This window comes from Drosophila sulfurigaster, chromosome 2R, assembly GCF_023558435.1.
Source record: "Drosophila sulfurigaster albostrigata strain 15112-1811.04 chromosome 2R, ASM2355843v2, whole genome shotgun sequence".
NCBI classification, from domain to species: Eukaryota; Metazoa; Arthropoda; class Insecta; order Diptera; family Drosophilidae; genus Drosophila; species Drosophila sulfurigaster.
This window is the reverse complement of record NC_084882.1, coordinates 22,052,367-22,069,426: the sequence shown is the minus strand read 5'-3', so window position 1 is coordinate 22,069,426 and position 17,060 is coordinate 22,052,367. Positions and strand designations below refer to the sequence as shown.

The 17,060-nt window shown below is 36.2% G+C and overlaps 1 long non-coding RNA gene across 3 annotated transcripts in view; it reads right to left on the bottom strand.

Moving 5' to 3' along the window:
* Nucleotides 1-2,053: 2,053 nt before the first annotated feature.
* Nucleotides 2,054-17,060, bottom strand: part of LOC133836440 (uncharacterized) — a 112,310-nt gene continuing 97,303 nt past the window's right edge. The window contains exons 6-7 of one of the 3 annotated variants that reach the window (XR_009893736.1): nucleotides 4,916-4,974; nucleotides 2,054-3,278 (exon numbers count right to left, since the gene is read on the bottom strand). This is a non-coding gene — a long non-coding RNA (uncharacterized LOC133836440). The remainder of the gene's footprint in view (nucleotides 3,279-4,915; nucleotides 4,975-17,060) is intronic. The other 2 variants (XR_009893734.1, XR_009893735.1) reach the window with 2 other exon arrangements.

Here is a 17,060-nt window from a genome sequence, read left to right as displayed (position 1 = left end):
CGCGCTTTGAGTGCGTTTTATTTTTGAGTGAATTTTGTGTGTGTGGCATTTTCTTATACGATTTCTGGTTTTTTAGTGCGCGCCCAATGGATGCTTAATTTTGATGTTTATAACGTGAGAATGCGAATGCGTATGCGCCAAGCGCCCACACTAACCAACACACACACACGCGCACACACACACATAGCTACGGCAATTGCTGCAACAACAAGAAGATGAGCGAAACTATCGCTTTGAGTGCAAGTGCTTTGACTCTTCGCTTGCGAGTGAGTGTGTGTGAGAGAGTGAGCAAAGTGAGAGAACGAGCGAGCGAAACGCCTTTTTAAGTGTTTTATGCTTTGTTTGGCAAAATGTTATTGTTGCTTAAATTATTTTGTATTATTCATGTACATATCGTACATATCCAAGTATTTCTTGTGCGCGGTGTGCTCGATTTACTCTCTCACTCACACATTCTTATTCTATCACATGCGACAAAAGCGCGCCAAAAAAGACAAGAAAAGTGATAAAGTAAAACTTTGGTGGGTTCTTTTGATATAGCTAATTTTGGACACTTTGAGCCCCCATTGGTGTCATTGTTTTGATTTATATTGCTTTCTATGTTTTCTAATTCAAATTAGTGCAAAATTTAGACACTACAAATTTTTATCGTCCTTTTTTATTGTCTACATAAAAAAAATTCGCAAGCCTTCCAGCTTACAATTTATACAAGGCTGTGCCATTTACACTCCCACTCCTTTTCTCTTTCGAACTCACTCTCTCTCTTTGTGTCTTCTTTTCGGATTTACCCTCGAAAGTATTGAGAGTGTTATTCTTACCCCTAAGCGAAATTACGAAAAATCCATAAATTCGAGAGATGAAAAACGCCGACACAGTCAAAGTCAGTTCATTTTGATGTTGTTGCTATTATTGGCACTGTTGTTGCTGTTTCTGTTCTGTATTCTGCTGTTGTCGCTGGAATTGCTGTTATGACATTTTTATGAAAAATTTGAAATTTACGATTGGACAACAAGAAGACATTTTTTCGATGAGAACTTTTTTGTTTGCATAGAATTTATGCGGAATTGTAACGAATTCGCAATCGCTTAACTTGTCCACTTGCCTTTTGTTTGTCAGCCAGAAAAATATGGTGGGCAAAGGGAACAATGCCTAATCGCCTCCCAATGCGACAACTTGCCACTGAACTCAGCTCAACTATACACATAAATCCCGAAAAGTGGTTCAACTTTTGGATATTTTGCTGACTTTAGATAAATAAATATGGCTTCTTTTACAGAAAACTTTACTTCAAATTCACTATCTCCTTTAAAATGTTTTGAAATTACTCCATACATTTTTTTGTTTGTAGTTTTCATTTCCAAACTGTCTAAGATAATAACTAAATTGTGCATTCAACTTGGTTTTTAGTTTTACCATTTGTTTTCTGAAGCATATGTATAAAACACTTGTTAAGGTTTGATATATTCAATGATATAATTTATTGCTCGATATAAAAGATTTTAAGAAATTTAAAGATTGATATGGATTTTAAATAGAATGCATAGTTACACTTCAAAACATATTTGAAGGTTTTACTCTTTCTCCTTTTTTTTGTGTAATATAAGTTCTGATTTTAAGTAGAAAATAGTTGTGTTTAAAAGGAATATATAATACATGTGAAATATGACACATTGAACTCCTAAAAGTCTAACAAACATTTTTTTCTATTATTGTTTTGCTAATTATTATAAATGTCAAATCTAAGAAAATTCTAATTATATCTTCTTATGTTACATATGCTCAAGCTGCATAAATTTATATGTATTAAATGATCTTCTTCAGGAACTCTACAAAGCATTTTAAATTGTTGATTCGTTTAGTCATGTTGAATTACACAAGCTTCAAATAAAAAACGTAAAACATTTATGTTAATAATAATTTTTAATTTATTTCAAGAGATTTTGAATTGTTGATGTCCTAAGCTGATTTTATTTACATATAATATAATATATTCCACAAACACATACATTTTAAAGAACATTAATTTGCAACATTAAAATTAAACAAATTCAATTCGTAATAGCTGAAATAATTTTTCATCTTAAAAGTATATACATAGTATGTTTGTATAATTTAATGTTATTTTAATGTTTACAAAATATGCGAAAGTATTGAATTAATTGCTAAATCACAGAGTTAACTTAATTAACTAAAAATTAAGTATAAACAAATGCAATAAACAGTACGATAAATATCTCAAAGGAAATTGCGAAATGATTGCATATTGTTGTTGTTTTTGCTGTTGTTGAGAAATTGAATAATTGATCAATCATGTAGCGATAAGCTATTAATTTAACGCGCTGCCAAGTCACCTTTTTTACGACGTTCCTGATGGCAGTGGAGAGGTGGAGAGGCGGAGAGGGGGTGGGAGGATTGGGAGGGGGGGATAGAGAGGGGGTTGCCTTTGGCAAGTATTTAAAATTAATTGCTCATAAATTCCAAATTAAACATTTTGCCACACTTTGGTTTGCGTTTATGGTTCATACTCGTATACGAGTAGCAAGTGAGTGCTGTGAGTGCTGTGAATGAGTGGCACTTTGGGTGCAGAGCACTGCCGGCATGCTGTGATTTACGGCACCTGCAGGGGAATGGCAATGGGAATGGTGGCCATTCAGGAGGGGCGAAGGGGCAGCAACCAACGACCGGAAAATGCAAACCGGCCATTTTGATAATCAAAACAAATAATAAAACAACTTCACACGTTATTGTTGCTGAACAACTGGGCAACAACAACAAAAGCCACAGAGACAGCAACTACTCGAGTGCGATATAAAACAACAACAAAGCAAAACAACAACAACAACAATGCGATTGGAGCAATGTCGGTGGCGGCGCTCGCGAGCGTCATTAAAAGATAATAACCGTAATAAACTAATAAAATTGAAACTGGGTGAGTGCGAGAAAGAGACACACACACATAGTGGGAACAAGGAGAGGGGGAAGATGAGCAAATAATAATAAAAATGAACAAAATCACAATAAAACACTATTCGGAGGCATCAGATGGAACTCGAACGGGATCCTGAAGTCCGGGAGATGCAGAGAAGTCTGCTATCGTAAATCGTGTGTATGAGTGAGTGTGTGTGAATGAGTGTGTGTGTGTGAGTGCCTCGGTTTTTGTGTGCATGTGTAGGTGTTGGTAATGACGGCAAATCGCAGAACAATACATAAAAGTCATTAAACTGACTGCAAAGTGACTTCGACACTCGAAACTCCGCGTTGACTGCGACAGGTTGCATCTAAAAGCAAACAGAAAAGAAACAAAAAGATTGAGGCGGAGCATGCAGTGAAATGATATTAATATTAACAAAGAGAACAGTATTAAAATAAAGTTGTATCTTCGATATACCATATACGAAAGCTATTAAACTTCTTCACTTATAAGCAACGGAATTGTTGTTTCCAACAAAACTTATAATTTATTTTATATTTAACATATGTATGCCGACATTTTAGCAGCCCGCTTAAAAATAGTCAAGACAACATTTATATGTTGTAATAAATAATAGTAATAGAGTAATATTGTTTGTTAAACACATTGAACTATTTTAAAATAAAATATTTACTCATTAAGTAGCAAGTTGTAAATATAACATAAATAAAGAAATTAAATATTATTTATAATTTAACTTGCTTGCTTTACAAAATTTGTCAGAGAAAATAAAAATATCGCCCGACTAGTATTAAATTTTCATTGCAGCAAATCAAAAGCCACATAGTGCTTATAAGATATAGCTATAATACCCAGTAAATAACGACATAAAAACCTCTACCAACATAATTTACGTTTGAAATTATTGAAGAAGTTCAATATGAAGACTCTATCCAGACGTAAGCGCAATTTGCAACCAAACTAATTTCTTTATAACTATTTTTAATACCCATCTGATTAATCACGTTGCAAGGAATTGGATTAACTGCTGAAAAAAACACCTAGACAAAGACACGTCGCGTCTTTGACTTTACAGCACCGAGTAAGTCATGCACTTATTATTTGCAAGCACATAACTCAGATTTGAGTGAGAGTTGAATCGTTAAATGCGATAGTAAGCTGTGTGCGGAGTCGTAAAAGGGAACATAAAGTATTTCGACTCGACTTGAGTGCAAACATCGATTGGCAGCACTGGCAATCGGACTCAATTGAGTGGAAGTGAACAGCACTTTCACTCAGCAATGCATGAGATTTAAAAAACACTCTTTGACCGTGTCAGAGTTGTAAAAAAAGAAGCAGAAAAGACATCAAACGGACGCTTCTGTTGTTGCACATGAAATTCATTCCTTAATTTGATACACTTTTATTGCGCCAGTTTATGGCTTGTTTGGCCCTTGCGGTTCGCCTAAGCCCAATCCGGATCACACTTCGGTAACGCCAGCGACGCCGTCTCGGTCTCCGACTCTGGCATCGACAGGATGAATGTGTTTTTAAGTGATTCGGTTGACGATTATAAAATGCCTTGTCACGCAATCATTTTTTAATCCTTCGACGTTGTCGCACATGGCTGTGTTTTATGATTCCCATTTCCATTTCGCCCTCTTGCTCTCTTCTACTCTGTGACCAGCAGCTGGGTGGAAATGTGGGTTTGTGTGTCAGCCTTTTCTACCCGGAAAGCGTGCACTCGACTCGACGCATTCCTCAAAACGACTTAATAAAATTTATACGAGTACGATTCAGCAAAGTGTTTGCTCGTCTTGTCTCATCTCTTCTCTCTCTGTTCTTGCCTTGACTCGGCCATGTTTATTGCATTTTAATTGCACTAATGATGTACCGTTTTGTAAATTACGCAAATGAAAATTATAAATCACAAATCTAATTAAAAGCGTAAGAAAACAGTCGTAAAACTCAAGAGCATGCCGAGTACTTAACAAACCCACTTACCACACAACACATAGACAGACGCATTTAAAATTCAATTTCCAATGATTTTTGTTATTCATCTGTAAATAGAAATAGATATTCACAGGCATATAGATAGATATCATCTGAATGGCGCGCACTTTTCTTTTGTTTATTATTTATATGTTTTATTTGATCATTAACGCTCTCAATGCTGCATTTGGTCCTTGAGGATATGCTCAACCCAATACGATAAACGGAAGGTGCTACAGAAGTATGTGAAAATTTGGAGACAACCCTAAACTCTTTTTCTACAGTGTTCTGTAATATGTTAAAGAGTAAAATCTACATTTTAATAAATATACAAATATAAATATTCTTTAATATAAAATTATAAGGTATTTAATAGTATTAAATGTTATATCATATCTCTATATTAATATGCAGTTTAATTATTTCGTTATTTACTTTTCAGTCTCAGTCATTTTTAAAGAAAACAAATAGACAATGCAAGTAATAAGGAAATCCGCAAAAAAGCAGTAGCAAATTATGCATTGAACTTCTGTCTATAAATATGCGGAACATTTTAAATTTTTTATTGGCCCATCACTGATCAAAAATACATATCTTTAAGGAAACATATTTTTTAAAAAATAATAAAATAAAAATAAAAAAATATAGCACAAAATTTTATTTTTCTTCATATTATTTAATAAGTTAATTTAAATATAAATTTCATTTTGCTTTTACTTTATATTGACAACAAATTTATTATATGATGCATAAGTATCAACGTTTGCTTGATTATTTTCTATTAACATTACTTCTGCCTAGATTTCTAAGTCAATTATTGCCACTGCAGCCTATTAAATTTCAGCTTCGCTTAGATTAAAAAACAAATGACTATTTGTTAAAATAATGGTACTAAGTCTGCTATTTAATACGCCGAGTTTATATAGATTAACTGATAAACTGACGAATTTCTTATACCCAATCGAGTTTAATGCAAACTAAACCCAGCCACGCAGTGGCGCCATCTGGTGCATTTCGATTGCAACACGCTTAGATGTGCAAGCGATTGCATGAATGTATTTCAGATTAGTCTGTAGGATAACTTGAAGTCGTCGTAAATGATCAAGAACTTTGTTAGCAACTTTAAAGATGCATCATTTTGTTTATTTAACATAGTTGAAATAGATTTTACAGCCCATTTGATGCCTCTATCTTCATCCCCAATGCGCGTATTGACTATCTGACCCATATATAAATCGTGGAGAAAGATATTCATCCGAATTGGTTATCGCCAAACAATGCACAGCGCATTTGATCTTGTAAGGTCACACACAAGAACAACAAACGCTAAAATTGTTGAAATTTCTTCGAAATGCTCTCGCTCAATGCCGTCACGATGTCTGGGCAATGGGCAGAGATGGGTGGGGGATGGGGGATGGAGGATGGAGGACTGAGAGATACGCCCCATGTGGGCCATCCTCGATATGAGTTTGGGCTATGGTTGCTGTTTCCGCTTCGGTTTCGTTTTCGTTTTCGACATAAACATCATTTGCGCATCGCGGTGACGAGCGTGTTTTATAGGCCTCGACAAGACATTAAAACACGCACGCCACGCCCCACTCTTCCCCCCCTCCACCATTTGCAGCATGTGCCAAGGGTGGACAGTATACCTGAAGCGGTTTTCAGTTTTTCCTTAGCAGCTGGGAAAAGCGAATTTAAGCAAAGTGCATGGCGAACTCAGCCGAAAAACTCAAAAGCTGTTGGGCCCCAGATGTTTTGCTGCTTGCTCAAGACGCCGGCAATGATGATGGGCTGGTTGACTCGCTGGCTGGCTGGAGAAAGGAGATTTCAATATCATAAAAAATCGTATTAAGAGAATCTCATATTGGGAATCGTAAAGTTTTTACGAGCGTTTAATGGACTCTTGCAGTAAGCGTGAGTATTTACGCGCTGCTTAAAAGCGGTAAAATATGGCCAAGTGGTGTCGAGGGGGGGATACACGCACTCCCAATTCAGTTGAAGTTGGATCTGGACCCGGATCCGGACCCGTTCGCTGTGTCCCTCTAATGCTATAGCTGATAGCTAACACGTTTCCCATCCATGGATGATGCTGACGATAATGATGTGGATGGGCCGCATAAGTGCAGCGGATATCATTACGAAATAAAAACCTCCATTTTGCATATCAATGTTTTTGGTTTTTAACCCAACAACAAAGAGAAAAGTCATGTCCTGCAGTTGCTTTTCAATTAGCACTTTGTCGATGAGAGAAGCGCCATCTATGAACCAAGTGCCGCAACATGCAGCTAACTTGTTTTTGCCCTACGTTCTTTACACGCAGAACAAGCAGTGCGCGGTCAAGCAGTGCATCTGCGTCCTTGCTAAGTGAGGGAGTCGCACTACTTCCGTTAAACGACTTTCTCATCGTTGCGAAATCATAAACGATGTCCCGATAGGAAAGAGACGACAATAAATTGCGATCTCAGTTATTGCTGTTGTTGTTGTAGTTTTTTCCGGTTTATGGGAGTGGCCTTTGCACTTTTCATTGGTGTGAATTGCGAGTTACCTGCACTGCGTTGTTGTTTCCAAAGGAGGTGTGACTCTAAGACCAGAAGGATCAAACTGTCAGTTTTAATAGAGTGTGCACACGATCGCAACAGAGGATGCGATCCGCAATTTATTGTGAGTAATCAATAGAATTTTATTTATTTTACTTTCTAATAAATGTATAAGTTTTTCTAATCATTTAAATTGAACACTGTTGGAAAATAATTGTGACGTTATAATACAATTATTCTGCTGATCTTATCTTATTATCTGCTCTTATGTCTCCGTAAAGAGGTTAAAGTTGATGCACCATTTATTTTAGTCGTATAAACTTAAAATTTAATTAAAACTGATTCTAAATTCATTTCAAAACTCTAAAAATTAAGTTATCCTAAATGATTCTAATTTTGTTTTCTAAAATTATATAAATTGAACAAGTTATTCGAAGTGTTCAGCAGACGCTTAGATTATCAGCGGAGTTTTGCATTTTAATCAGAAATAAATTCAGGAAAAATGAAACCTTTGAACTAGTCGTGAAACATTTTCTGCGGATATAGTCATTTTATCTTTTTTTCTTTTTAGTTTTGTTGCTCCACGATTTGTAACTCCAAATCCATAAAACAACATGACTAAATTATATGATAAGAATTCAACAATTTGGTTTTATCATATTTAAGATGAGATTGTAATTGTTATTTTAACTTTGGAGGGAATTGTAACCAATAAAAATCTATGCCAAATAAGATAACTGAATCGTTATAAATAATACATCATTAGGTCGAAAGGTGAAAGTATATAACTGCAATAATTTGAACCATTGGCTTGCCTTAGAACTAGTATAATAGGAGGCAAAGATAAACCTGTGTTGTGTGTAAGGCATTCTTATTATGGCCCCCCCCAAATGGCTGTTTAGTTATGGACTTGTGGCCATCGACATTATTGATTCAGCAGCTCGGTCGGCAGTCCCACAATTAATACCTTAACAGCAGCATTGAATGCATTCCTTTGGGAAGTCAATTGTGGACAAGGTGCACACACTGAATTCGGACTTAGAAGTGTTGTGTGGTGGGTGAGTGTGGTCGATCGGATCGGAACGGGTGCAGTGCTCATTGGGTGCAATTTGTAAGTGAAGTCACGTAGAACGATAGTTTTCAACCTGGACAAATGGCATATGTCTGGTGACAACGACCTGACGACTTCATTAGACGCGGACATATATCAGCCAATGTGTCCGACTAACGACTAACCGGAGTTATGTGACTTGTCGAAAGGATTTCCTATAATTCTGTCAGCATTTCCCAATAGTTAGCATGTAAGCAAGTTTAAGTTATCGCTGACTTTCGACTTTCCACTGGGAGAGACTCCGCCTCGCGTTCAATATAGCTAAACGTGCCTGGCCAGACTTGACCTGAGTTCATCTCGAAGGCAGTTGGCAGCTCTATTCCGCTTGGGCAAATAAATCAAAGCTCAGTCTCGCAGCTCGTAAAACAAAATTCGCCAACGATTCGACGAGTGTTTGTTAATTATGGTTTGCGTAACATTCACAAGCACACAACCAGGTCCATTGAATGACCCGGACTGTAGACGAAGCCACTCGTGAGTAATTTGTATTTGAACTCGTTAAAGTGTCGAACGATATAATGGACGAATGCCCAGATACTAATTCCCATATGCAGCGGCACGACTGCGTTCAAGATTTGTGTGTCTTCTCCCCAAGTTCCCCGACAGCTCTCCGACAGTTGAGACGAGCGGCGCGCATCTTCTGAAATAGCACGTCCGGTGTTCACTGGCTTCCAGCAATCAAATACAATTTGCAACAATTTAAAGATTTTCTCGCTGCCCCATTGAAGCCAAACGCCAGCTCGAATAGCAACAGCTCCCTAGCACATAGCAACGCGGCCAATCCGCGAGAATCACACAAAATTGCTTAGATGCAAACTTGTGAATATTCTTTGTTGTAGTTGTTGTATTGCTCTGGCGCAATTTGATGGGCTCATAAACCGCGTCTTGCTCTGGGGATGGCACAACTCAAGTTGCTGGCGTTTGCCGCGGCATCAGTTTGCAACATGTTTGGCTTGCTGCCTCGTGTGGCAAGGCAAGTTGAGATGCGCACACGCCGGCGCTTCTTCTTGTTGTGGGGGATCGCTTTCAATTTTGTGGGTGCAATCCGAAATCGACACGCTGTTCCCACATCTGCCATGGGAGAAGTTCTATTGGGGTGCAACTTGAATTGCATTTCAAACCTCAACAATTTACCACATTTTTGTTTCTTTGAAATTCCACTGCACTGGTATTTTAATTGTTAAACATTGAAAGTGATTAGTGCAAACTAATGTATACATTCGTACATTAATTTGCATGTGTATGTGAAGGGAACTTTATGTAATCAATTCTCTGAGTTAATCTTATAAAATTAAGAAAATGTTAAAATTGATTGAATTGCAACGAATTAAATGAATTACGGAATTTAGTTTAAAGGCTATGTGAAGATGAAGCCAATAAAATATACAACGAATACATTATTTGTAACTTTTTATACACTCAATAAAAAAGTATTTTTAAATATAAATTATTTAATATGGATAGAATAAATAAATGAAAATTCATTAACAGAAATAAGAGTTAATTATATTATCATTATATCTGATTGCATTTTTTTTAGATCGTAATTCACGAAATGCTTTGTTCATAAGCATATTGTTGTGATAAATATTGACACTTTCCTGATATTTATATCTTTAAATAAAGGTCATTCATTTTCCTTTCATTTAGTATTTAAAAATTTCTTAACTTCATCTTTAAAAAAGCCATTTTAATTGGTTTTCGTATCTCTTCTGATTTGTTGCAATTCAATCAAATAGTTGACAAGAACAAAATGTCAAATACTTTTACTTATGTCCTCCAACTATTATTAGCTATAGTATTTATATCTTTGAAATTCTATTTTCCAATGTCGGCGGGGCATACTATAAAAGAGACATTTCCAATTAATGGGCAATTGTCTGTTTCTTCATTCCTCATAGAATCATTTTATGGTGATGTGCTGCGTCTGCTGTCTTCTACAGATTATAAAAGAATTGAATTGAGTGTGTTGTCAGTCTAATTGTCGAGTTAAATGTGAGTTAATTGAAATTCTGAGTTGAAATTAATTTGCATGCTGACAAATTGTATGGCCCATTTTGGGTTTAATGTTATCAATTCGATTGAACTGAGTGCGCATGCATAATCAGACGATGTCCAGCATGGGCAATTCGATTTCATTTCATTTGTTATGCAATGCTCGATTGACAGCTGGAACTTCAGGTGAGCTCTTTGCTTGACCTTTCGCACTCTCAGCACTGAACTTTTCTCAAAACGCCAACGCTAAAGTCAAGAGCAACTAGTGAGGCATCCAAAAGACACCCAAACGTGCAGTTTGTCGAGCATTAAGCGATGCGCAGAGCAGTGAACAAGTCACCAACCAGGGGCCCGTAAACCGGATCAACCACTTTGAATGCGCCGGCATCGCATCGCATCGCATGGCATGGCATGGAATCGCTTCGCATGGCGGCATTGCTTCAACAATGGCCTCAACGAGAGAAGCGATACGAAATGGCTGTGATAACAGAAAACCGCATAGGAAAACAGCCGCATAGCACTCTCAGTGTTCATAAATAGATTCAAACGAGAGTTGGCCAAACAAAATTTCATCCCTCTTTCTCATAGTGCGCACATCTCTCACTCTCTCTCTCTCTCTCTCTCTCTCTATCTGTCCTCTCACCTCTCACATTCCTCTGCTCCCTTTTTAGTTTTCCTTGTGTCTATCTCAATAGTTCTGGAGATGGGGCAATGGCCGGCCAGGCTCGACTCAACTCGATTCGAGCCATTGACTCATCGTGTGGTCATCCAGGGGCAAAACTCTTTTTCCCTTTTTTTTCTGGCTGCCATTCAGAGTTAATGCCTTGTTTTTGTTGTCAAGTGTAGGATTAAGGCCCAGTGTAGGATTTATGTATTTATCGATTGACCGAATTATTGTTTGTTGGGGAACAAAATTCAAGGAACGCGCATTGAATTCAATTCTCAACTCGATATTCTCAAGGTTCACAAGTCATCATAAATTATTAAGCGATTAAATTGGGATTAATTCATTCTTACGAAATGATTAACGCAACAAATTTGGGATTAAGCAAAACCATTTTTAGACGTGAGAGAGCTTACTAATACCAGTTCTATAATATAGAGTAGTTTATTCCACCTGAAGCCATTTACTTTCTAGTATTTCATGAAGGTTAATAAAGAGTTAAATATTAGCAGATTCTAAGTACAAAGTAATGGCTAATGCTTGTTATTAAACCTGCTATAAAAATGTATAAATGCTCAAGTTTCGTTTAAATAAGAAATTTCGTTCAGAAACAATTTAAAGAAATTTTGCCGGTAAAAGAATTTTACCTTCAATTCATTTTCATGAAAAAAAAAATGATAATTGAAATCTAAAAATCTGATATAAATAAGGGAGTACAGAAATACGATTGTTGCATCTCTTTGGAGAATATTAAATATTATTTTATAAAATATGATAAAACGTGTTATAAGTACACTTTCATATAAATGCTCAAGTATTTATAAAATATCTAATCTAATCTAATATTTACAAAAATCTGTTCTTTATGCTGGTAAAACTTGTTTACAATCAATTTGTCTAAGCATCTGAAACGTTTTAAAGAAGCAAAGTCAATATAGATCTGCATTTTATTGAATAATATACAAAGTGTGCAGCTTGAATAAGACTCTTACTCTTGATATTTTGTAAGAAATCATAAAACATGCTTAAGATCCACTAATGGCAATAGCAAATGGAGTTTAGATGGCATCAGAGTCTTTGATGCGACTGCCGATTGCCGATTGGTTCATTGCTCGATTGGGCATTGACTGTGCTTGGGAGTTACACAATTTGGCTGGCGATGCTGGCGAATTAACGTGACATGGAGCTGACACTTGCTATCTGGAGCCATAAACTTGGCGGCCTTATCACATCGCCGGTGGCCATTAAAAATGGGTTTTAGTGGCCCCGCGGGGGGAAAGACGTAGTCGAGTTTAAAAAGCGAATGTACAACAATTATGCGCACAGTCGGACATTGCGTGTCCGTCTTTTAGTCTGTCTGAATGTCTGAGTGTCCAGGCTAGTAGCGGGCATTGGCCGAGGCTGAACTGCGACGCGGAACTGCGACCACGGCTGAGCAATATTTACGAGTTCTTCGAAAGTGAATGCGAGTGCCAACAAGCACAGCGGGCTGCCTAGACAGCGGAGGAGAAGGCTAAGAGGCGTAGGATGAGCACTCAGACAGTCGGTGCACCAATTCTTAGCATAATTATGCGGGGGATTAACATAACAAAATAAATTGCACAGTGGCCAAGTCGCAGTGTGCCAAAGTTGCCACCACATTCAGTTGTTGCTCACGACTTCGCGTGCCACAATACAAAAACACACAACGTGAGTGGCAGCGATGCAATGAGATTACGCACAGACATCAATAGAATGATTAAGCGTAACTAAAATACACTCAGAAAAACACAAAAATAGTAAAATGGCATTTAGCTTAAAATATAAATATCTTGAAAGTGTTATTCACACTTATTTTACTTTAAAATTTAAACCACATAATAGTCATACATTAAAAGTTTATATTGAATGGTCTAACTTTAAATTTATAGTCAGACATAATGACTGTTTTGAGTTAACACAAAAAAATGAATTGAATAATTAATATTCTGTTTGCATTTAAATAATATTGCTATACATTTTTGTCTCCTATCTCTAATGTGTATTTAAAACAAAGCGCTGTAATCAAAATAATCAATAATTAAGAATAAAAAGCTTTAACTAACTTATAAATACAAATAATAAAAGTAGCAAACACTAAATATGAATACAAAATTATAATGCAAAATTGATTTCAAAACTATTTTAAAACATAATAATTAAAGCATAAAAGTTATTAATTAAAGAACATGCTGCTGAATGCGCTTCAAATTAAAGAAAGTTCTTAAATGTGGAATTTCACACTTGTATTAATAATTTTCAGTCTCGTTGACACTGAAAATTCTTGATTCAAGAACTAAAGTACTTAATTTTTCTCTCAGTGTAAGTATGCGGCTTGTTTGTGCTTTTTTAAGATCCAAATCTTAATGTTTTTACTGCGAGGTAAATTCAAGTAATTGCAAAGTGAAGACGCAACAGATTTCTATTGGCTTAAAATTCACACGGCCAAAAGAGTTGTGACGACATTTTGCGACTTTTGCGTTCCGGTTTTTCTGCTTCTGTGCTCATAAATCACAATCAGACAAAAACAGGACCACGAAATGTGTCCAAGCAATGTCAGTTTCCAGTTTCAGTTGTCAGTTTTCACGCCATCACGTCCATTGAAGGGTTAAACTGCCCAGAGCCATAAAATGTAGGATTCTATTTTTGCTTTTTTCTAAAACGTTTTGGAAATCCTTTGGCGTAACAATAAAATCGCAAACAAAAGTCGCGGCGAGGTTCTGTTTTGGCTCGACACTCGACTCACACCCCTTTTACCCACGACTATCGCAAGACCAAAAATATGGATGCAATGACTCCGACAGCGATGTGGCAACAACATGCAGCACGTATGTAGAAGTATAGGTGTGAGTGTGTGTGGTTGTAGTATCTGGAAAATGTCACACCATGTTGCCGCGTTTTACGACCGCCGCTCACCTTTTGTTCGACGAGTTTATGGCCAACCGGGGCTCACTCCTGTGTTCTCCTTTCACCCGTTTGCCATTTGCCAACTCCTGCCTTTAACTGCTTCACTTTCGTTGACAAGCTGCGCCTTGAGTCTGCCAAATGCCAAATGCTGAATGCTGAATGCTAAATGTCGAATGCCAAATGGCGAATGTCGAATGTCGAAAGAGGCGAATGCATGCTTGGGCAAGTTAACAGTTTTTTAATTTATCGATTTGCAGTCTTCACGCAGACTGCAACAAGTTTACCTTGATCTTGGCCATTAAGCCATGCGACAATCTCCTCAAGGACATCGCTTAGCAAACTAGTAAAGAAAGGATATTCCCGGTAACTTGCGAAATGTAATGAAAGGTGAAAGGTTAAATGGACAACAGGTAGTTTTCAGGCAGCTGGCGTAAAAAACACATTTCGGCGTAATAATTACGCAACTCTCAAGGACTCACTCTCTTTGCAGCGCAACAGGACCTGACGCTAATGCCGTGACTGTCTGTGAATGCTTAGTCATAACCCTTATTGTTACCCCTCTCCGAGATCCTGTCGTTGTCCTTGAGCCTTAACAAGGTGCAACATTCGCACTGCGATGCGAATTTGCAGAAATATAAGGGAAATACAAAGTTTTCAAATTTCCATCATTATTTATCTAGTGGCTTTCTAAAATAGATTTTGAAACCAACTAAACCAAAATATCTTCAGAAATTTATACAATAATTTCCATATTATTTTATGGCTAAATATATTTATGTTCAGTTCATTGTTGTTTTTATGTTTTACGATCTTAACAGTGTTAGTTTAACACAAATATTTATTGTTTTTTTTGCAATAAAATTTGGAATTTTTTTTGTAATATATCACATGCGATTTGTTCCAAAAAAATGGAAGGTTTTTTATTTGCATATTTGAATAATATAAATTTGTATATATAAAATATTTACATATTTAGCAATTTTGGTAATTCGCATTCCGAAACGAGCGAGAATCAAAACAGAAAATGAATAGTTATTCAATTAATGTCAAGTGAAATTTTTATGGCCTCTTATTCTGTTGCACAGTGGTACAAAATTTGTAAAATAAATGATTTATTTATTTAGTTATTTTTAAGTAATTGATGAAAAAAGTAATTCAAATTAAATAATGTAATGGAATAGTTAAAGTAGAAATATTATAATACGTAAAATGTAATAAAGAATAAATAAATAATAAAATGAAGAATGCCAGTAATGAAGTATTAATAAAATAAAAAAATAATTCAATTTATTCAAGTTCTTTACTTGGCACCTAATACGTGTTGAATTTTTACAACTTTACTAGATGGATTACCATTAAGTTTACTGGCTGTTTATCTTGTCCCACTGTGCTACGTCGAGTGTGGCCAAAAAAAAAGCGGGCTGCAGAACAACAATTTTAATAATAATGATAATGAAGCCCACGACATTATAAATGGATTATGACGATGTCTGCGTCCTCTCACATGCCAATTCATTCATAATTCACTTTGAATGCGGCATAAAATGCTTTTACTATCAATAAAAACACAATTAAATTAACATTCAACTTGTTGCTCAAAAAACAACAAAAATAAAAATCGTAATTATTTTAAAATATTCCATTCCATTTCGAATTTATTTATTTGAATAGTTCGGGCAGTTGCTTAAGTCACAGCAATTACTTTTTTTGCTATGCCATGAAATTAGCTGCGATTTTTATTGAAATGTGCATATGTTAAAAACATTAAATGTGCACTAAATATAAACATATAGTTTACTGTAAAACTAATTGCGCACATTAATTGTGAAATGCACAACAAAATTGTTTTGGCACTCGAATGTTTTTGACATTTGCCAGACTTGCAAATGTGTTTATTTAATTAGCAATTCTGTAAAAGATTAGATGTTGACATACAAACGATTTCCGGGGACTCTGATAAACTTATGACTAAGTTTTTGTTCAACAAAATTCATTCTGCAATTTTACGAGACAATTTTCGAAGATACGAAGTCAAAGAAGAAAGTGAGGTTTTGACCCCTTGCTGAGTGGAATGTGTGTGTTAATTATTTGAGTCAAAGAAAGTTAATTGAAATTCCATAATTAATGTTTGGTGTATATGCATAATGAATGCTTATTATTTACGGCGTGTTTTATACTCAATTTAATTGCCGCCACTATAAATGCGACTTGAATAGATGTTAAGCTGAGACTAACTAATGGAAGTTGTGATAATAATAAATACAATGTGGCTGCCACACATGAGAACGTGAACTCGACTACCTTGTGTGGCGCATTTGGGGAATGAGGCACTTGAGCCAGTTGCTCATTACACTCGGCTGAATAATTATTTCAATAAACAACAATCGAGTTGTGGGGATCGATTATGAACTGTGTGTGCTGGAACGGCGCGCACATAATACCATATTTCAAATTTCAATTAAGACCAAGTGCTGAGAGAGTTGCCCTCAGCTTGAAGCGTCCCTCAACTGCCAATTGCAGGCACTGGAGGGAGGCGGAGGTTGATCTTTAACCGATTCCTATTTGACTTTTGACTCTTTCAAAAGATATACAATATAAACATTTTGTTTTATGGCATTCAATTGGTTTCTTTCTTTGCCTGAGCGCACCCCCTAAAAGCGACTCAAGTGCATGGAACAGCGAATGTTCTGCCAAAAAATATACAATACTTTAATGCCAGTTCCACTTGGGGGCAATGCGTTGGCAAATCTCTGTTGCCTCAAGAGGCGAGGCTAAAGACGAGGCAAAGAGTTAAAGTAATATTAATTCGAGGCGATAAGCTGGACTGCTGGAAATGCTATTTTTAAGTAAAAAAACAAGTTTATGCTTTGGATTTCCACACGAAGCACTCAAAATACAGTTAACGAAGAACTAGATACGAAA